Source organism: Nycticebus coucang, chromosome 22 (assembly GCF_027406575.1).
Source record: "Nycticebus coucang isolate mNycCou1 chromosome 22, mNycCou1.pri, whole genome shotgun sequence".
Taxonomy (NCBI): Eukaryota; Metazoa; Chordata; class Mammalia; order Primates; family Lorisidae; genus Nycticebus; species Nycticebus coucang.
The window spans coordinates 28,847,787-28,869,494 of NC_069801.1; the positions used below are offsets into that span (position 1 = coordinate 28,847,787).

At 42.1% G+C, this 21,708-nt stretch overlaps 1 protein-coding gene and 2 pseudogenes across 3 annotated transcripts in view; 1 reads left to right on the top strand and 2 right to left on the bottom strand.

Annotated features, from left to right (window-relative positions):
- Positions 1–21,708, top strand: part of ZMYM4 (zinc finger MYM-type containing 4) — a 181,324-nt gene that overhangs the window by 49,923 nt on the left and 109,693 nt on the right. The window lies entirely within an intron of this gene.
- LOC128575239 (ERBB receptor feedback inhibitor 1-like) lies at positions 5,608–7,007 on the bottom strand (annotated as a pseudogene).
- Positions 14,002–14,899, bottom strand: LOC128575435 (phosphoglycerate mutase 1-like; annotated as a pseudogene).

Sequence of the window (21,708 nt, forward strand, 5' to 3'; positions counted from 1 at the left end):
TGTGTTGCATGGGTTAGAGTACAGTGGTATCATCATAGCTTACTTTTACTTCAAATTCCTGGGCTCAGGCACTCGTCCTGCCTCAGCCTCATGAGTAGTTGGGACTACAGTTATGTACCACTGTGCCTGGCTAGTTTTTTTTTTTTCTTTTTTGCAGTTTTTGGCTGGGGCTGGGTTTGAACCTGCCACCTCCGGTATATGGGGCTGGTGCCCTACTCCTTTGAGCCACAGGCTCCGCACACACGTTCCCCCACCCCCCAGGCTAATTTTTTAAGTTTTTTGTAGAGATGAGGTCTTGCCATTGCCCAGACTGGTCTCAAACTCCTGGGCTCAAGCCATCCTCCTGCCTTAGCCTCTTGAAGTAGCTGGGACTACAGGTTCACACCACCATGTCCATTCTGACCTTTATCTTCTATTTTTAAAGCATTATCTGTTATGTTTCTTTGTTCTTCTAATTTAGTCTTTGTTTCTGAAATGATTTTTTCATTTCTTTCCAGAGTTCTGTTACCATATTTCTTTATTTTTCTAATTCATATTTGTGATATTTGTTTAGTTGTCTGGGCATTTTAAAAAGTTCTTTTTAGTTTTGAAAAAAATTTGGTTGGGGCTTTCATTTATTTTATGGTAACTTCTTTTTTTTTAATCTATACATATATTGTTCTGTTTCATACTCTTTTTCCTAAAATAACTTTGTTTGCAATTCAGTAACAATTTTTTATTTGGGTTTTTTTTTTTTTTTGAGACAGACTTTCATTTTGTCACCCATAGGGTGCTGTGGCTTCAGAGCTCACAACAACCTCAAACTTGGGTTCAAGCAATCCTCTGGCCTCAATATCCTGAGTAGCTAGGACTATAGGCATCTGCCGCTATGCCTGGCTCTAGCTTAGGCTGGTCTCAAACTCCTGAGCTCAAGTGGTCCACTTGGCTCTGCCTCCCAGAGCACTAGGATTGCAGGCGTGAGCCATTGTGCCTGGCCTTCTTGGGTCATTTTTATGTAAAATTAATTTTCTTCAACTTCTAGAAGAGTAGCGTTGTTGGGGTTAGATTTCCTAACTTCATCGCTGTAGTGTTTTCATGATAAAGTAAAAAGATACTGTCTTATACTTTCTGAGATCTTCTTTCTCTTTGCCCATTTTTATCTGGCTCTTTTTTTTTTCTGTTACATGCTGCTTTTGATCTTGACCATGTCAGTTTAGATTCTCTTCCTAGCAGTATCTTCTCAGTTTGGGACTTAGTCCAGGTAGGCAGTTTTGCTTGGTTTTGACCTCTGTGAACTTTAAAAGAGAGTTGGAGATCTTCTGTTCTTGTCAAGTCCATTAGAATATCCTATTCTTGGGTGGCGCCTGTGGCTCAATGGGTAGGGCACTGGCCCCTTGTACCAAGGGTGGTGGTTCTAACCTGGTCAGCTAAATCAGCAGTGACAAGTGCAACAAAAGTAGCTGGGCATTGTGTCAGGCGCCTGTAGTCCTGGCTCTCAGGAGGCTGAGGCAAGAGAATCACTAAAGCCCAAGAGCTAGAGGTTGCTGTGAGCTGTGATGACACAGCGCTCTACTGAGGGTGACAAAGTAAGACTCTGTCTCTTAAAAAAGAAATTACTCAAGTACTGTATGTAGCTAATGATGATTGGTTCTTTCTTAAACCTTGAGGTTTATGATGTACCTTGTCACTTAAATTAGTTGTAGTTTTTGTCTGGGGTTTTTACTTTTGCTATTCTAAGTTTTTGTTACATTTTAACAATGTTGGTTCTTCCCAGCCAGGAGCATGGTATGCTCTTCCATTTGTTAATGTCTTTTGCCGCCTTCTGTTTCTTTTCTTAGGGTTTCATAATTCTCTTTGTAGAGGTCCTTCACCTCTTTAGTTAGATATCTTCCTAGGTATTTCATTTTCTTTGAAGCTACTGTGAAGGGAATTGTATCTTTGATTAGCTTCTCAACTTGGGTGTTATTGGCATATAGAAAGGCTACTGATTAATGGACGTTGATTTTATACCCTGAGATGTTACTGTATTTCTTGATCACTTCCAGGAGTCTTGTGGTTGAGTCTTTGGGGTTCTGTAAGTATAAGCATCATATCAGCAAAGAGCGAGAATTTGACCTCTGCTCCAATTTGGATACCCTTTATATCCTTCTTTTGCCTGATTGCATTGGTTAGAACGTCTAGCACTATGTTGAATAGTTGTGGCAATAGAGGACATCTTTGTCTGGTTCCAGTTCTAAGTGGAAAAGCTTTCAGTTTTAACACGTTCAGTATGATACTAGCTGTGGGTTTGTCATAGATGGCTTTAATGAGTTTAAGAAATGTTCCACTGGGCGGCGCCTGTGGCTCAGTCGGTAAGGCGCTGGCCCCATATACCGAGGGTGGCGGGTTCAAACCCGGCCCTGGCTGAACTGCAACCAAAAAATAGCTGGGCGTTGTGGTGGGTGCCTGTAGTCCCAGCTACTCGGGAGACTGAGGCAAGAGAATCGCTTAAGCCCAGGAGTTGGAGGTTGCTGTGAGCTGTGTGATGCCATGGCACTCTACCGAGGGCCATAAAGTGAGACTCTGTCTCTACAAAAAAAAACAAACAAACAAACAAAAAAAAAAGAAATGTGCCACCTAATGCTTGAATTCTTAAGTGTTCTTGTTAGAAAAAGATGATGAATTTTATCAAATGCTTTTTGTACAACTGTTGAGAGGATCATATGGTCTTTGTTTTTGCTTCTGTTGATACAGTGAATTATATTTATGGATTTGCATATGTTAAATCAGCCTTGCATCCCTGGGATGAAGTCTACTTGATTGTGATGTATAATTTTTTTTTAATGGGTAGCTGTAATCTATTGGCTAAGAGTTTATTGAATATTTTTGCATCTATACTCATTAGTGAAATCGGTCTGCAGTTCTTTTTAGTTGGGTCTTTTCCTGGTTTTGGTATCAGAGTGAGATGGTTTGCTTCATAGAACATGTTGGGGAAGGTTCCTTTCTTTTCAGTGTTTTGGAATAGTTTCTGTGGTATAGATATGAGCTCGAAGATTTGATAGAATTCTGTTGTGCAGCCATTTGGTCCAGAGATTTTTTTGTTGGAAGATTTTTTTTTGAGACAGAGTCTCACTATGTTACTCTCAGTAGAATGCCATGGCATCACAGCTCACAGCAGCCTCAAACTCTTGGGCTTAAGCGATTCTCTTGCCTTAGCCTCCCAGGTAGCTGAGACTATAGGAGCCTGCCACAGTGCCCAGCTGTTTTTTCGTTGCAGTTGTTTGGCTGCCCGGGCTGTGTTTAAACCTGCCACCCTCAGTGTATGTGGCTGGTGCCATAACCACTGTGCTACGGGCGCCGAGCCATCACCCTGCTATTTTTTTGGTTGCAGTGTCGTTGTTTAGCTGACCCAGGCCAAGCTTGAACCCGCAAGCCTCAGTGTATGTGGCTGGCACCCTACTCACTGAGCGACAGGCACGGAGCCAAGATTTTTTATTGTTTCTTATATTTCAGTGCTTGATATTAGTGTGTTCAAGAGATCTTTTTGTTTTTGGTTAACTCTAGGGAGAGGGTGCGATTCCAGAGATTGGTTCATTTCTTCCACATTGACAAATTTCTGGGCATAGAGTTTCTTGTAGCAGTCAGAGATTTCTTGTATCTTTGTGATATCTGTTGTCATTTCCCCTTTTTTATTTCTTTTACTTGTCTGTTTCTAGTTAATCTAGCCAAAGGTTTATCAATTTTATTTATTTATTTATTTTTTTTGAGACAAAGTCTCACTATGTCACTCTCGATAGAGAGCTGTGGCATCACAGTTGACAGCAACTTCAAACTCTTGGGCTTAAGCGATTCTCTTGCCTCAGCCTCCCAAGTAGCTGGGACTGCAGGTGCCCGACATAACACCTGGCTATTTTTTTGTTGCAGTTGTATAGCTGGTCCGTGCCGGGTTCGAACCCGCCACCTTAGGTGTATGTGGCTGGCGCCGTAACTACTATGCTACTGGTGCCGACCCCTATTTATTCTTTCAAAGAACCAACTTTTTGTTTGCATTAATTTTCTGAACAGTTGTTTTGTTTTCAATTTGATTTATTTCTGATTTAATATTGGTTATTTCTTTTCTTCTGTTAGGTTTGGTTTCTTTTAGGTTTTCTTCTGTTAGGTTCTTTTTCCATTTTCTTTTTTTTATGAATAAGTGTTATAACTTTATTAAAATGAAAAGAGAATATTCAAAATAATGCAACAAAATGAATAAAATTCTTTGTCCAATACTTTACACATAGTGCAGTAATCAGTGCATTTTTCTTAAGCATGTTTTAACCTTCATTTAGTTCATACTAAAATATAATAAGCCTTAAATAGCTCAAATAATACTCAGTAGTTTAAACTGTAAACAGCTTGTTTAACTAGTAAGAGAACATTGTAGCAGTGTCCCTTTGTTAGTGAGCACCTTCTCTCTTGTGCTTATCTACTCAAGCTGAATCCATTGAAGGATGTGAAGATGAACACAAGCTGTGTGTCTCACTGCACCTAGGTGAAGCAGCCAGCTGGGAGAGTTTCTAAGCAGAAAGATGCTGATGTGACCTCTGGTATGAAGACATACCGCACTATTGATCAGAAGTGTTTTACTTAAAAAGCAAACAATCCCCAGGAAATACTGAATAGGAACCAGCAACACAAGGCCAGCTTGTGTTGTATTTATTTATTAATACAGTCTAAAAAATAAATATAACACACATCCCCACACAGTAACTCTCAATCATATAGCTAATTGCTTCATTATTTTGTAAAACTGACATGCTAAACACTGGCATCGAGTGTGCTTTTCCACTGGAGTCTCAAGACCCCAACTATGTCTGCAAGGCCTGTACTATAAGCGGCCACTTCAGTGGGTGGAATCAAGTGGGAATTGTAAGGAAAAACTGTTCACTAATTCTGTTTCTTTCTACACGTCAAGATGTAAGACATGTGCAGGTGACTGGTTGCCAGATAAGCTTCTGTCTCTCCCCTCAACAAGACAAAAGTTGAGACCTGGCTGGAAGCATGAGGCCTTGGGATGACCTCCAAACTAGGTCGGCACCGTCACGGTGAAGGATGTGCACCCTGCCCTCTTTTGAAAAGACCGCTTGCAAAAATAAACAAAACAAAATAGAACAGGCCTAAAAGCCACAAATCTTCAAACCTACAAAACAATAATCTTTTTTGATAATTCCGATCTAAGCAACACTGTATTTTTTCCATTTGCTCAGTTTTCAGTCTGTCAGGATTCCTATCTCAGGTTGGGTTTTAGCTATTCTGAATATATATTACTCTAAGATAGTAACTAACTGGTTAACCTGCAACTATGATCTGTGATTATACCACAAGTTTATATGTAGGCATATAAGGTAAGAATATATAAAAAGTTTCGCCATCCTCCCTCCCTGCCATCACATCTTTAAATTATAAACTTGAATAAACTTTTCTCCATCTCTAACAAAATCAGGGATTCTCAGCATAATAGCATCTCATGACTGCTCTAAATTTTTCTCATTAAGACTGCTCACTTATTTTACTTTACAATCTGAAAGATTTTTCTGTGAACCTCAATCAAAATGGAAAATCGAGAGCATCTGCTCCTATGCAAACTCTGCTGAACCACAGTCCTGCGGTCTAAGGAGAAACCACTTAGGACAAGTGCTTATGCTTCATGTGGCTGCCTGGATCCATCTTTGCTTTAGAGTCCAGCTTTTCCATGGCTGAGACTACACTGCAGTCAGCAGGCAATGGCTGGATTTGGGGGCTTGCATTTGTTTCTTCTGCTTCCCTAAAAAATTTTTCATACTTGTCGAGGTATGGTGGTCTCTCAGGTAGTAGGTATTAATGTGTTACACCAACTTTCTTCCCATTTTAAATAATGGGCATGATGCAGAGAATCTTGTTGGCAGACCCTTTGCTGCTGTCTCTGTAGAGTTTTGCTGCTGACTCATTTGGGATCAGGAGCAAAGCTCTGGGTCTGGGGCATTAACCCTGTTGAGGTAAGAAGGAAGGCTTTTAGGGCTCTGGGTGCGCAAGTTACTCCTGGATACAGGTTCCCTGGACGGCACTCTGGGAGGCCTGTCTTCATCACTGTAATTGCTGCAAGTGACTTCTGCTGACCACCTTCTGTAATTTGGCTTTGCTGGCCTAGGAGGTATGGGAACCCTGGGGGGGGCGGGAACCTCAGGTTTGTTTTCATCAGAGTTAGGAGAAGCTCCGTGTAGACAGCTGGATATCCTTATGGCCGATTTGTTAAGGGATCTGGCTGGTCCTGAGTGAGACCTTCTTAACCCTTTGGTGCGTCTGAGGTGGAGGAGGATTTGGACTTGGGACACCTCTGTTTTGGTCAGATGTGTCATTGAGATCTGTAGAAACAGCTGGGGTGTCAAAATAAGCATAGTTGATGTGTCCACACTCATGGAAACTTTGCCTGCCAGGAACATCATATTTGAAATCAGAAAATGTACAGTCTTCTAAAAGGAAGTCTGTATCTGAGCTTGTTAGGAATTCTACCTCACAGTCTGTCTCGTCCAGAGAGACTCAGTCTTCAGAGATTGGCAGTAGCGGAAGGGGCCTAGAGCCCATTCACAGAGAGTTGTGCTGGAGAAGAGTGAAGGGGAGCTTTTTATGGGTATGAGTGGAGGAGTAGAGGCACAGGCCCCGTTCACTGAGAGTCTCTTAAAACCACAGACAACTTGATCCTCATTATGTTGTCCCAAGTTATCACTTGGAGGAATAATGAGAGGGGGCAAGCTGGACTTTTGAGATGGATCCTTTTCTGTAGAGTAGTGGCCATTCATGAGAATAGATTTTGAAGTGTGCCCAGTAAATGTTAGGTGCTCCTGAGCAGTAGATGTCAGGAGCCATGGTTATTGTAGGCCATGGTTATTGCTTTAATATTTGAAAAGTTGTTTTTAAACCCACTGCGGACTGTCCCAGCAGGTCTTCAGGTTGCCCATGGCTTGACCATTATGTAGAAATCCGACTTTTAATGGGACTCTAATGTCCTGAGCAGGAACTCCTGCTGTTGACATTGTGTAGTATTCTGAGTTGTCTCCAAACTTTTGAGACCCAGGGATTTTCAAATCAATCAATAGCTTTCATTCCTGAGTCTCCAGCAGCCTCCTCCCCCCACCGCTTTTAGGGCAGGATTCCTGGGCAGATGTTCACAGGAAAGACGTTGCCCGGATTCAAAGGGGGAAGAAACCCACCCAGACACTTCCGGTCCCTGGAGCCACTGATCTCTGCATAGCGCCCCACAAACCCAGGCTGCGTGGGGAGGACTGTTGTGCCTGTCACTTTGGGAGCCCCGCCCGTGGTCCAAGGCCAGTCCGGGTGCCAAGGAAACGTGTCCCAGGCGCCCGGTGAGGCAAGGGGCGGGGGCGGCGCTGCACCCACTGTCGTCCTGAGGGGACGCCGGCCCCCCACTCTCCCAGCCCGTCAGCGCTGCCTGGGCAGGGTCCTGCAGGCCCTCCGCACCTCGAGAGCAGTGACATGGGCACAGCGGCCACCCCTTGCTCGGCCCAGGAGGGACTGTACATCGGGGGGAACCCCCTATGGCGCCCACGGTGCCCAGCTCTCGCCCCAGAGAGCCGCCCGTCCACCCCTCTGCCGTCAGGCTCCTCCTCCTTCCATTTTCCTCAAACGATTCATTAAGTTGTTCTCTTTGTTTTTTGGATGTAGGCATCTAATGTGATAAATTTCTCTTTTAGGACTGCTTTTGCAGTATTTCACAGGTTTTGGTAACTTGTAGCTTCATTGTTATGTTCAAGGAGTTTAACAATTTACCCCTTTATCTCTTATTTGACCCACTGACATTCAGGGTAAGGTTGTTTAATTTTCATGCCTTTGTGTCGGGCTGAACATTTTTGTTGGAGTTAAGTTCCACCTTTATTGCCTTGTGGTTTGAGAAGATAAGAGGGATAATGTCAATTCTTTTAATTTTGTTGAGGATTGATTTGTATACTAGGATATGATCTATTTTGGAGTGTGTTTCATGGGCTGACAAGAATGTGTATTCCCTAGCTTTGGGATGGTGTTTTCTCTGTCTTTTTTTTTTTTTTGTAGAGACAGAGTCTCACTTTATGGCCCTCGGTAGAGTGCCGTGGCCTCACACAGCTCACAGCAACCTCCAACTCCTGGGCTTAAGCGATTCTCTTGCCTCAGCCTCCCGAGTAGCTGGGACTACAGGCGCCCGCCACAACGCCCGGCTATTTTTTGGTTGCAGTTCAGCCGGGGCCGGGTTTGAACCTGCCACCCTCGGTATATGGGGCCGGCACCTTACCAACTGAGCCACAGGCGCCGCCCGTTTTCTCTGTCTTTTTTTTTTTTTTTTTTTTTTTTTTTGTAGAGACAGAGTCTCACTTTATGGCCCTGGGTAGAGTGCTGTGGCCTCACACAGCTCACAGCAACCTCCATCTCCTGGGCTTAAGCGATTCTCTTGCCTCAGCCTCCCGAGTAGCTGGGACTACAGGCGCCCGCCACAACGTCCGGCTATTTTTTGGTTGCAGTTTGGCCAGGGCCGGGTTTAGAACCCACCACCCTCGGTATATGGGGCCGGCACCTTACCGACTGAGCCACAGGCGCCGCCCCGTTTTCTCTGTCTTTTAAGCCCATTTTATCTAGGGTCACATTTAAGTTCCTTGTATCTTTGTTTAGAGGATCTATCCAGATCTGCTAGAATGGTGTTAAAGTCCCAAGCTATTATGGTATTATGGGACATCATATTGCTGAGAGCAGTCAAGGTCTGTTTCATAAGTCTGGGAGCACTTAAGTTGGGGGCATAAATAGAATTCAGATGTCCTCTTGTATTGTTCCCTTAACCAGAATGAAGTGACCATCTTTGTCTTTCTTAACTTTAGTTGCTTTATATCCACTTGTATTAGAAAATAAGATTTCGACCTCTCCTTTCTTCTGATTTCCATTTGCCTGAAATACTGTTTTCCATCCCTTTACTCTGAGTCTTGATTTGACCTTCAAGTTTAGGTATGTTTCCTGGAGATGACATATATGGATGGCTTATGCTTTTTTATCCAGTTGGCCAGGGTGTGCCTCTTCAGTGGGGGATTCAAGACTTTAACATCCATTGAAAGAATTGATAAGTGTGTTGGAGTTCTATTCATCTTAGTTTTGAAAGTCTGTTGCTTAGTTTTATCCTTTGTCCTTTAGTTTCTGGGTGTTTACTTTGCTGGTGGTCCATTGTGATTGTCAGTGTGGAGAATAGATCTAAGCATTTCCTGTAACTGGTCTTGTGGCACATTTCCTCAGTGTTTGCCTATCAGTAAAAAATTTGCTTTCTCCATTGATTTTTGAAGCTTAGTTTAGCAGGATACAGAATTCTGGGCTGAAAATTGTTTTGTTTAAGATGGTTAAAGATAGAAGACCATTCTCTTCTGGCTTCAAAAGTTTCAGCTGAAAAGTCCCCTCTCCCCCACCATGAATCTGCCCCTGTAAGTAAGTTAAGTAAGTTGGCGCTTATTCTTGGCTTCTTACAAAATTTCTCTTCTGTTTTGACTTTGGACAGGTTCGTTAAAATGTGTCTTGTCAATACTCTGTGTTGGGATGACCCAGGGCTCCATATCTCTAAAGGGATTGTTTCAGAATTTTTAGAGAAATCTTCGGAGGATATTTATAATATCCTCCCATAGGGTTTCCATTCCTCTGGGGCATTCTTCTTCCCTTTCAGGGATATCTATAATTCCTATGTTTAAATGCTTTGTGAAGTCCCATAATTCTCTGAGTGAATGTTCTACTTTCTCTCTTTTCTTTTCTGCCTCTTTAACTACCTGAGTTAGCTTGAGAGCTTTATCCTCTAGCTCTGCATTTCTTTCTTCTCTATGGTCTAGTCTATTATTGATACCTTGTACTGCATCTTTAAGTTCCCTGATAGACTTCTTCATTTCCTTAAGCCCCCAGCATATCCTTTCTATATTCTTCATATCTTTCATCTATTTTTTGGTTCTGTTTGTCCCCTTTCTCATCAATTCCCTTTTGTCTTTGCCATCCATATTTTAAGTTCCCTTTCTGTCGTTTCCATTAATTCTTTATAGGTGGAATCCTCTGCGGTAGCCGCCTCACGGTCTTCTGTGGGGGTTGCTCTGTTTTGGTTTTTCATGTTGCCAGAATTTTTCTGTTGGTTCCTCCTTATGTGTGTTTTTTCCCTGTTTACTTTCTTCCCCTACTTTTTCCTTCTCACTACCTCCTTTGCTTTAAATTACTTTGTCTCTGGGGTTAGGTGTTGAAGTGGCCTTTTGGTATAAGTACAAAAGGAAGAGAAGGGAGAAAGAAGAGAAAAAGAAAAAAATAAAGAAGGAAAAGAATTGAAAAAGAGCGGAGGAGGAGGACAGAAAGTGAGATAGAGAGCAACAGGAGAAATAGTGTTGTTTGACAGGGTGCTATGGCCACACCTGTAACTCTAGGACTTTGAGGGGCCAGGCTAGGTGGGTCCCTCAAAGTCAGGAGCTCCTTACCAGCCTGGGCAAAAGCAAGACCCTCATCCCTGCGAAATGTAGAGAGAGAGAAAAAAAGAATTCATTAGTATGTCGTCGTAGTACCTGCCAATACTGTCTTTCCAAAGGCCAAAGCTAGAGGGACACCCTGGACTGTGAGGTCACAGAGTGACCTCACAGTCTGACCTCCTTCAGCCAAACTAATGCTGTTGACCCCATAGCACTCAGAGGAAAAAAAATAAGAATAGGAAAATTAAAAATACAGTTATATATAATTTTTTTTTTTAAAAAGGGATATCTTAGCTGTTGTATTAGAAATTTATTTGGGAAAGATAAGAAAAGTAGAAAAATCTCTACCAGAAAAGAAAAAAAAAAAAAGAAAGAATAAAAGCATCTGAATAACCACAACAAAAATGGAGGAGCCTTGCTATTGTAGAAAGTAAAAATGAAAAAATTAAAATACAACCAAGAAAAATAACAACCACCACAACAACAAAAGAGAAGAAAAAAACCGCTAAAGAAAAAATTGGGAAAAGGAACAAAAAATCAAAGAAATGCATATGTGTGTATAATTTTATATATATAAACTTTTATATATAACTTTTTTATGCACACACACACATATCAGTATAGTGCCTAGACACTGTGGTGTTAGGAGGCAGAGAACATATGCTAGTTTCGATGTGAAAAATTAGGGCCGGAAGCCACTCTCTATTGTAGAGGAGATCAGGTCCTGTCTTCCTAACTTATTTGCCCTCAGTCAGGGCCTGGTTGCTTTGCCAGCATTCATTCCCTGAGAGATTGGGGTTCTAAAGCTCTCACCAGATTCCTTAGAAGGCATGTCACACAGTGCCCCCTGACAACAATTTCCGAAGGTATGGGGCCGCTCAGCTCATGAAGGCCCTAACTGAGTCTTCTTAAAACATGAGTAAGCTAGTTTTTAAATATGACTATAAAACAGCCTGTATAGGGTGGTGCCTGTGGCTCAAAGGAGTAAGGCGCCGGCCCCATATGCCGGAGGTGGTGGGTTCAAACCCAGCCTCAGCCAAAAACTGCAAAAAAAAACAGCCTGTATAGATTTTTTTATAAGCTAAGAGTTTTAGAGATGTGATTGAGTATGTCCAGTTTAGGAAAGCAGTTACTAAGATGACTTTGGTGACTGATTGACATAGATTATGCATTTACCTTACCTTTTGAAAGGTGTAGCATACAGTATGCACTTGGTAAAATGTTTATTCAGAAAGATAACTCTTTTTTTATTTTTTTGAGACAGAGTCTCACTTTGTTGCCTTGGGTAGAGTGCTGTGGTGTCACAGCTCATAGCAACCTCAAACTCTTGGGTTCAAGCTATTCTCTTGCCTCATCCTCCCAAGTATCTGGAACTACAGGCTCCTGTCATATCACCCAGCTATTTTTTAGAGACATAGTCTTTCTCTTGCTCAGGCTGGTCTCAAATCTGTGAGCTCATGCAATCTACCCAGAGTGCTGGGATTACAGGCGTGAGCCACCACACCCGGCCTACAAAGACAACTCATGTACAAGATGAATGATCCAGAAATTCTGAGTCGTCATACTTCTTAGGTATCTTTTTAGTGATTTCCTTTTTGCTGGTCTGTCTTATTAGCTAGGATTAATGTAACATTAAGCTATAAACTGGGTTGGAGAATAAGGAAATAGGAAAATGTAGTTAAAAATTATTTTTTATGCCAATTTTGAAATTGATTCTTCTTTCTCTACCTGCAGTGTCTTGTTTAATATATTAAATGTTATATTATAATTATATACAATCCTATTGTCACATTAATTGTGGCTTTGGAAAAAGTTAATGGGATACTAAAGGAATGAATATTTTAATTACAATTAAGACTGAAGTATTACCTAACAATTGCAATCAGTGTAACTGGCTTATTGTACCCTCAATGAATCCCCAACAATAAAAAAAAAAAAAAAAGACTGAAGTAACTGGGCTTACTGTAAAGTTATTCTTTTTTTTTTTTTTTTGTAGAGACAGAGTCTCACTTTATGGCCCTCGGTAGAGTGCCATGGCATCACACAGCTCACAGCAACCTCCAACTCCTGGGCTTAAGCGATTCTCTTGCCTCAGCCTCCCAAGTATCTGGGACTACAGGCGCCCGCCACAACGCCCAGCTATTTTTTTGGTTGCAGTTCAGCCGGGGCCGGGTTTGAACCCGCCACCCTCGGTATATGGGGCCGGCGCCTTACCAACTGAGCCACAGGCGCCGCCTAAAGTTATTCTTTAAATAAAAGTCCTTGATATCTGGTTAGTTTTATAACATTATTTCCTTCTTCAAAATTTAAATAATTATTTAAATATTATTTGCTTTCCCATATGTACATATGTGTGTGTATGATAGCTGTTGATATTCAGAGGTAGGGACTTGGGTTTTTATTTTTATTTATTTATTTATTGCCTATCACTGCTTTATTATACTGCTCTGGCAAAAAGATTAGTACAGTTATGTTCAAAATGTGTATTGGGTCCACATAGCAGGGCCAGATGACTAGAATATGATCAGTGAAAGACACACTCGGACATGATCAAGAGGTATTTCTCTGCCACAAAATAAGACCAGGGAAGAATTCTAAGGGGGCAGATGTACTACTACCCCTTAGAAGTCAAGGAGCTTATTCTATATAGGTGTGAGGAATGGCTTCTTTTCTTATATATTTATTTTTTGAGACAGAGTCTTTCTTTGTCATCCTCGGTAGAGTGCTATTGCGTCATAGCTCACAGCAACCTCAAACTCTTATGGTCAAGCTATTCTCTTGCCTCAGCCTCCCAAGTAGCTGGGACTACAGGTGCCTGCCACAGCGCCTGGCTATTTTTTGTTGCAGTTTGGCCGGGGCCAGTTTCAAACCCGCCACCCTCAGTATATGGGGCTGGTGCCCTACTCACTGAGCCACAGGAGCCGCCAAAATGGCTTATTTTCTGATGTCTATATGTGGACTATTTCAACTGCCACTAGAAACCCCAGTTTTGGGTTTTTGTTTTGTATTATTTATATATTTTTTTTTGTAAAAATAAATGCAGCATTCAGGCTTGATCTCAGTCTTCTGGGAGTCAGCTCCTCTGGGGTCAGGAAGGAAATAGCAGTTTTTTTACATCACCATGCAGGTTATATTCATCTTCCGCTGAAATGATTAGAGCCCTCCAGGCAGTGGCCTGACTAAAGAAGAGTACAGGACTGTCTTCTGCGAGCAAAGAGGCTCTCTTCATTTGGTCATTCCTTAGCATGGTTCCTCCCTAGCCAATACTCAGGCAGGTCCCTAGTAAAGAAAGTGCTGGTAAAAACCTGAGTTCTACCTCTTATCTCTAGGATAAGAGGAGTTTTCCCTGAAAACCCTTGTCCCATAGGTGCTATTCTGACTAGATTGTATGAAGGGAGTGGGTGCAGGAGAAAAAATGACTAAGATGAAAATGGGAGCCACTAGTTCACAACTGCAGCTGCAATTTATGATTCTTCTGAGATGTGGTCAGTGTCGCATGTGCAGGGGAGAGATGCAGAGGAAGGGGAGAGCAGGGAGGCTGTTCTGTGGGCAGTATGCTCTCTCCTGGCTTTTACTTCTTGGCCTTGCCCTGCACAGCCACAACTTCTATGCCCTTACCAATAGTCTCTTCATCCTCCAGGAATTGTATGGGCTTGATGGACTCCATGATAGCCTCTTCAGAGAAACCTTCTAAATGCTTGGCAATAACCTGAAGGCTGTTGCCATAGGTGCAGTCAGTATCTATTTTCTCTCATCAGTCTGGAGAACTATTTCTTCATTCCAGAAGGGCAAAACTATGGCAATCTGTCCTTCAGACTCTCACAAGAGGGTTGCTCATCTTCAGTGAAATTGTATATCTGTGATCCTTCCTGATGTTGTAGAATGGGTGGTCAGACTCCGTCTGAGGCAGGGGTTGAGGGAGACATCATAGGCACACCTCCAGATCTTCACCAAGGCTTTACTGTGCTTCGCTGCCTTTTCTGCCTTATTGAGGCTGGTCAGACCCCATAATGTCTCTCATTGAGGTTCTGCATCTTTATCACAGGCAGTCACGTCTGGTTACTGACATCCAGCACTGTCCAGAGAGGTGGGATTGATCTCTTCTGCACCGAGGTGAAGCAGATGTCAGATTCATAGCCAGCATCTCTCAGTGCCTGACTACCAGCCACTCTTCACCTCCTCATGGCCTACTGGGCTCGGGTCAGCATCATACCAGCTTCTGAGCCGTTCTCCACTGACTTCAAAATATACAAATACATATTTAAACTTATAGAATAAATATTTATATAACTTTAGGAACTGTAATGGCACATTAGTTAAAAGCATGGGCTCCAAATCCAAAATTGCTTGTGTTTGGAGAGCTTCTGAATTGCTGAATCATGTGGAGGTGCTGGGAGGGTAGTGTGCCCAGAGATGGCATGGAAGCTCCATGCCCCTTACCTGTGTAAGGCTTCCATCTGGCTGTTCATCTGTATCCTTTATAATCCTTTACAGTAAACTGATAATTGTGTTTCCCTGAGTTCTGTGAGCCAACCTAGCAAATTAATTAAACCTGAGATGGAGATCGTGGGAATTCCAGTTTAGTTGGTCAGTCAGAAGCTCAGGTCACAACCTGGGGCTTGTGATTAGCATCTGAAGGGGTGGTGGGGGTGGTGGGCAGTCTTGGGGGACTGAATTCTCAACCTGTGGGATCTGACACTAACTCCATATAGACAGTGTCAGGATTAAATTGAATTAATAGGATTCCAGTTGGTGTCTGCTGGAGAATTGGTTGATGTATGGGGAAAACCTCCCACATACCTGCTCATGGAAGTCTGTATTGTGAGAGTATTGTAGGATAAAAAGAATTTCTCTTTCTTTCTTTTTTTTTGAGACAGAGTCTCAAGATGTCACCCTGGGTAGAGTGCCGTGGTATCACAGTTCACAGTAACCTCAAACTCTTGGGCTTAAGCGATTCTCTTGACTTAGCCTCCGAAGTAGCTGGGACTACAGGTGCCTGCCACAATGCCCTGTTATTTTTGTTGTTGTTGTTGTAGTAGTTGTCATTGTTGTTTTAGCTGGCCAGGACCAGATTTGAACCCGGCAGCTTCTGTGTATGTCAGGGGTCCTCAAATTTTTTAAACAGGGGGCCAATTCACTCTCCCTCAGACCGTTGGAGGGCCGGACTATAGTTAAAAAAAAAAAACAAAAAACTATAAACAAATTCCTATGCACACTGCACATATCTTATTTTGAAGTAAAAAACAAAACGGGAACAAATACAATTCACACTGCCGCATGTGACCCGCAGACCGTAGTTTGAGGACCCTTGGTGTATGTGGTCGGCGTCCTACCCACTGAGCCACGGGCATCACCTGTTTTGTTTTTCTTTCTGCTAGGATGCACTTTTACACCCTTGGCTTTGAGAAGTGTGTAATTTCTAACCTTTACAGAATCTTGGTTTTATTTAGGTTCTGTTGAAATAGTACACTAAGTAGATTATTTTCAATTTTTATATTCTAAAGTTCTTTGTATAAAAAGTGTTTATTTTTGCTGATTTCTTTCTTAGATAGCCTGCAAAATGTGACTAGAACTCAAGGTTTTTATAACTTCTGTATTTGTTAGCAGATTGGTCTGCAGAAAGAATGAGATATTTCATGATACAGTTTCAGAAATGTATGTGGGTACTCAATTCCTTATGGCATTTCCAACTTTGGAGTAAAGTTTTTATAATTGCTATCATAGACAGATGTGCTATAGTACCACTAGGAAAGAGTTGTGAATTCTACTTTGTTCAGGAAGTTGGATGTGTGTGGGCTGTGAGGTTATGGCATCATACAGGATTTATTCCTTTAGTTCAGTCATGGAAGCTGAGTGTTCACTGTTGAATTGAGACTTGGGAAAAGCTTAATCACTGTGCACAGTAGTCTGATGAATGAAACTAACTGAAAGATTGAGTGAGCTACAGGTCATTTATAATAGATGGGGCATTTGTTTGAGAAGAGGATGTAATGGGAACATGAAGACAGGAAAAGATGAAGCTGTAGAGGAAGATAGGGGTAGATTTAGAGAGTCTTGTGTATGCTTAGAAATTTGGACTTTTTTCTCAAGAGGTGTTTTCAGAGCTGTGTGTATCTGTTCCCTTAACCTCTCAGTACCTCCATTTCTTCACGTGTAAAATAGAGATATTAACAATACCTATCTTATGAAATTTTTTAGAGATTGAATTAAGTCATATAAAGTGCTTGAAAAAAGTGCTAAGGTGAGGTCCCTACTAGGTATTAACCATTAATTATAATTATTTGGGAACCACTGCCCTAGGTCACCTAAAAATATTCTATAATCAAGCAGTTGATAGAATAATCACAGATGGTTTGTTAATAACTACATTGGAAGCTTTTTACTCAAAATAAAGACATAAAAATTAAATGTAGGTTTGGTGCCCGTAGCACAGTGCTTATAGCCATATACACCAAGGGTGGCAGGTTTGAACCTAGCCCAGGCCAGCTAAACAACAATGACAACTGCAACAAAGAAATAGCTGGGTGTTGTGGTGGGCATCTGTAGTCCTAGATACTTGGGAGGCTGAGGCAAGAGAATCTCTTAAGCCCAAGAGTTTGAGGTTGCTGTGAGCTATGACACCATGACACTACCATGGGCAGCATAGTAAGACACTGTCTCAAAAAAAAGAAAATTAATGTAAAATAAAACAACAAGATACAAATTGGTTTGCTTTTTTTAGGCAATTGGGTGACATCTATCCAGATGTAAGTGCCTATGCTTTTTTTTTTTTTGTAGAGACAGAGTCTCACTCTATGGCCCTCGGTAGAGTGCCGTGGCCTCACACAGCTCACAGCAACCTCCAACTCCTGGGCTTCAGCGATTCTCTTGCCTCAGCCTCCCGAGTAGCTGGGACTACAGGCGCCCGCCACAACACCCAGCTATTTTTTGGTTGCAGTTCAGCCGGGGCCGGGTTTGAACCCGCCACCCTCGGTATATGGGGCCAGCGCCTTACCGACTGAGCCACAGGAGCCGCCCGGCAGTGGGAACTTTTAAAAGTTGTTTTCATTTTTAAAAATTATTTTTTCCCCAACAATTAAAAAAAAAAATTTTTTTTAAATTGATAAGTAAAAATTGTATGTATTTATGGTGAAAAATTGTATGTATTTATGATGTTTTGATGTATATGCATGTGGAATGGCTAAAGCTTTTTTTTTGTTTTTGAGACCCTGGCTAAAGTTATTTAATATATATATATACATCACACAACATTGTTTTGTGGTGAGAACATTTAAAATCTACTTATCGCAAATTTCAAGTATATAATATGTTATTACTTACTGTGGGCGCTATCTTGTACTCTTTGTTTCTATGAGTTTGAGTTTTTAAAATTCTATAAAGGAGATCATGTAGTGTTGGTACTTGGCTTGTTTTACTTAATGTCTTCCTGGTTAATCCCAAATGACAGAATTTCCTTCTTTTTAAGCGCTGAATGGTGTTCCATTGTGTGTGTGTATATATACTTGCCACATTTTCTTTATCTTTTTGTCCATTGATGGACACTTAGGTTGATTCTGTGTCTTGGCAATGCTGCAGTGAACATGGCAGTACAGATGCCTCCTTGACGTATTGTTTCCATTTATACCCAGTAGAGGGATTGCTGGCTCATCTGGTAGTTCTGTTTTTAATTTTTTGAGGAACTTCCATACTGTTTTCCATAATGGCTGTACTAATTCACATCCTCACAGTTGTATTCTAATTCTTTTTTTTTGTAGAGATAAGGTCTCACTCTTGGTCAGGCTGGTCTCAAACTCTTGAGCTCAAGGAATCTTGCTTTGGCCTCCCAGAGTGCTAGAACTATAGGCGAGAGCCACCGCGCCCCCTGATTATTTTTTTTTTCCAAATATGCTATTGCTCTGTTTCCCAGGCTGGGGTGCAATGGCCAGACCGTAGCTCACTGCAGCCTTAAATTCCTGGGCTCAAGTGATCTTTCAAAATAGCTAGGACTACAGGTGCATGCCACCATACCCAGCTGATTTCTTTATTTTTTTGTAGAGTTGCAGTCTCAGTATGTTGCCCAGTCTGGTCTCGAACTCTTGGCCTAGCAGTCTTCCTGCCTTGGTCTCCCAAAGAGCTGGGATTAGAGGCATAAGCCACTGTACCTAGCCCCCAGAGTTATTTTCTAATTCTGAAGTAAGTCTTTGTATTTTCTATTTTGTTTCATTAATCTAGTTATTATACCTTTGTTATATGGTAGCGTGTATTTTTCTCTTTGTTGCTATTATAATCTAACATTTTCTTGGGTATACTTTCTACTTTTATTCTTCTAGATGTCCTTGTTTATGATTTTTGTCAAGGTTCTTTTTTCTTTTTTTTTTTTTTTAATTGTTGGGGATTCATTGAGGGTATAAGAAACCAGGTTACCTGATTGCATTTGTTAGCTAAAGTCCCTCTTACAATCCTGTCTTGCCCCCCAAAGGTGTGGCACACACCAAGGCCCCACCCTCTCCCTCCTTTCCTCTCTCTGCTCGTCTTTTCCCTACCCCTCCCTCCTCCTTTCTCTCCCTGCTCTCCCCTTCCCCCACCCCACTGTGTCCTTAGTTGTCATTAATTGTCCTCATATCAAAATGTCTAGTTTCTTTTCTTTTTTTTCCTTTTCTTTCTTCCTTTTTTTTTTTTTTTTTGTAGAGACAGAGTCTCACTGTACCGCCCTCGGGTAGAGTGCCGTGGTGTCACACGGCTCACAGCAACCTCTTAACTCTTGGGCTTACGCGATTCTCTTGCCTCAGCCTCCCGAGCAGCTGGGACTACAGGCGCCCGCCACAACGCCCGGCTATTTTTTGGTTGCAGTTTGGCCGGGGCTGGGTTTGAACCCGCCACCCTCGGCATATGGGGCTGGCGCCCTACTCACTGAGCCACAGGCGCCGCCCCTCTTCCTTTTTTTTTTTAAGACAAGAGTCTTTATTGCCCTCAGCAGAGTGCTGGGGCGTCACAGCTCACAGCAACCTCCAACTCCTGGGCTTAGGCGATTCTCTTTCCTCAGCCTCCCAAGAAGCTGGGACTATAGGTGCCCACCATATTTTTGGGTTGTAGTTGTCGTGGTTTGGCAGGTCTGGGCTGGATTTAAACCCACCAGCTCTGGTGTATGTGGCTGGCTCCCTAGCTGCTGAGCTAAAGGCACCGAGCCTCATCTAGTTTATTTTCTAACTCACTTTCCTTCTCTCTCTTTTGTGGGGATATTTGTTTTTAATTAGTATCTGCATTCCTTTGCTTTTTGGTGTTTTTGTGTTGTGATATTGAGAAAATCCCTTTCTGTATAGTTAATTATTACACATTTTCAGAAAGAAAATCAGTTTGACTTTTTTTCACGTTTCTATAATTTTCTTCATTAAATTTTTACCCATGTTTATTGAGACTTCCTTCCTAGATAAGGGAAAATTAATTTTGCTATGATAGTGTCTTAGTCTAGGCAACCATAGGAAAATCCTGTAGTATGGGTGGCTTAAATAACATTTTCTTTTTTTTTTCAGTTCTGGAGGGTGGAAGTTCAAGACCAGGGTATCAGCATAGTCAAGTTCCTAGTGAGGGCTTGCAGATAACTGCCTTGTTCTTATATCCCCACGTGGTGGAGAGAGAGAAATGTGCGCTCAAGTGGCTTAACTCATAAATTCAGTTAAATCTTTCAAGAGGTTAGGGTTATGGTACCTCATGCTTGTAATTCTAAAGTTTTGGGAGGTTGAGGCAGGAGGATCACTTGAGGCCATGAGAAGAGGATACCCGAGAAGGGTAAGGTCTAGAAGAACAGACAGGTCTTCTCAAGGAGACCACAAGGATACACATGCAGGGTCCTCTCCACGGTGACTCAACTCTTGAGAATTTGTAAACTTAGCTTCCTGAAACTTGGAAATGTCCAAGTTCTGTGAAATACTGTAGTTCTGTAGGGGCGGGAATAGCATCTTCCGCTTGATTCAAACTGGCCAATGAGAAGGGTACCTGTGGGGTGGAACTTTTTGACTGTCAATAAAAAGGGAAAGACCAAGGCAGCCGGGGAGCGCGGCCATTTGGAATTCTTCTATGCCGTAAGCTCCCGGCTGGTGAATAAAGCCCTTCCTCTTATAAACATGGTGTTTGGGTGCTCTTTCTCTCCATTGGGCCTTGTCTTCCTGCAACAGCCAGAAATTCAAGACCAACCTGGGCATTATAGGGAGACCTTGTCTCTAGGAAAAAAAAAAAAAAAATAGCTGGATGTGGTAGTACATTCCTATAGTCCCAGATACTTGGGAGGCTGAGGCAGGAGGATAGGTTGAAGCCAGGAGTTGAAGGCTGCAATCATGGCACTGCACTCCAGCTTGGGCTACAAAGTAAGAATAGTACAATATTAATTTCTAAGCTAAATTGCTGTTTTTTTAAGCCCCCCCCTTCTTTCTTAAGTTGGACAGAAGCACCCTTAATAGAATTACAGTATTATCACAAAGCTTTTGTGTTACATGTAAATTTGTCATCACCCACTTCATGAGAATATATAGGCCAAATAGATACTCTGGAGTCTTGTCCAACATTTAATAGAGCTGTGTTACTATCTGTTTGTACATTGTTAAGTAAGTTCCATTAGCAGATTAATAGCCTGTTTGGAAAGAAGTATGGAGAATTCACAGAGAACTCAAAATAGACCTTTCATTTGATCCCGCAATCCTGTTACTAGGCATCTATTCAAAAGAAAAAAAAATCATTTTATCATAGGGACATTTGCACTAGATTATTTATCATAGCTCAGTTACAGTCACCAAGATGTGGAAACAACCCAAGTGCCTATCAACCCATGAATGGATTAATAAACTGTGGTGTGTATATATATATATATATATATATATATATATATACTGTGGAATACTGTTCAGCCATAGAAAAAGATGGGGAGTGAAAGGTTATGGAGCCAAAGATGAAAGATTATCCCGGGGTGCAAGATGGAAGGAAAACAGAGGCTCGGTTTGTGCAGTTAAAATGGCTTTATTCCAGGGCGGCACCTGTGGCTCAGTCGGTAGGGCGCCGGCCCCACATACCGAGGGTGGCGGGTTCAAACCCAGCCCCGGCCAAACTGCAACCAAAAAATAGCCGGGCGTTGTGGCGGGCGCCTGTAGTCCCAGCTACTCGGGAGGCTGAAGCAAGAGAATCGCTTAAGCCCAGGAATTGGAGGTTGCTGTGAGCTGTGTGAGGCCACGGCACTCTACCGAGGGCCATAAAGTGAGACTCTGTCTCTACAAAAAACAAAAAAAACAAAATGGCTTTATTCCACCTAGGT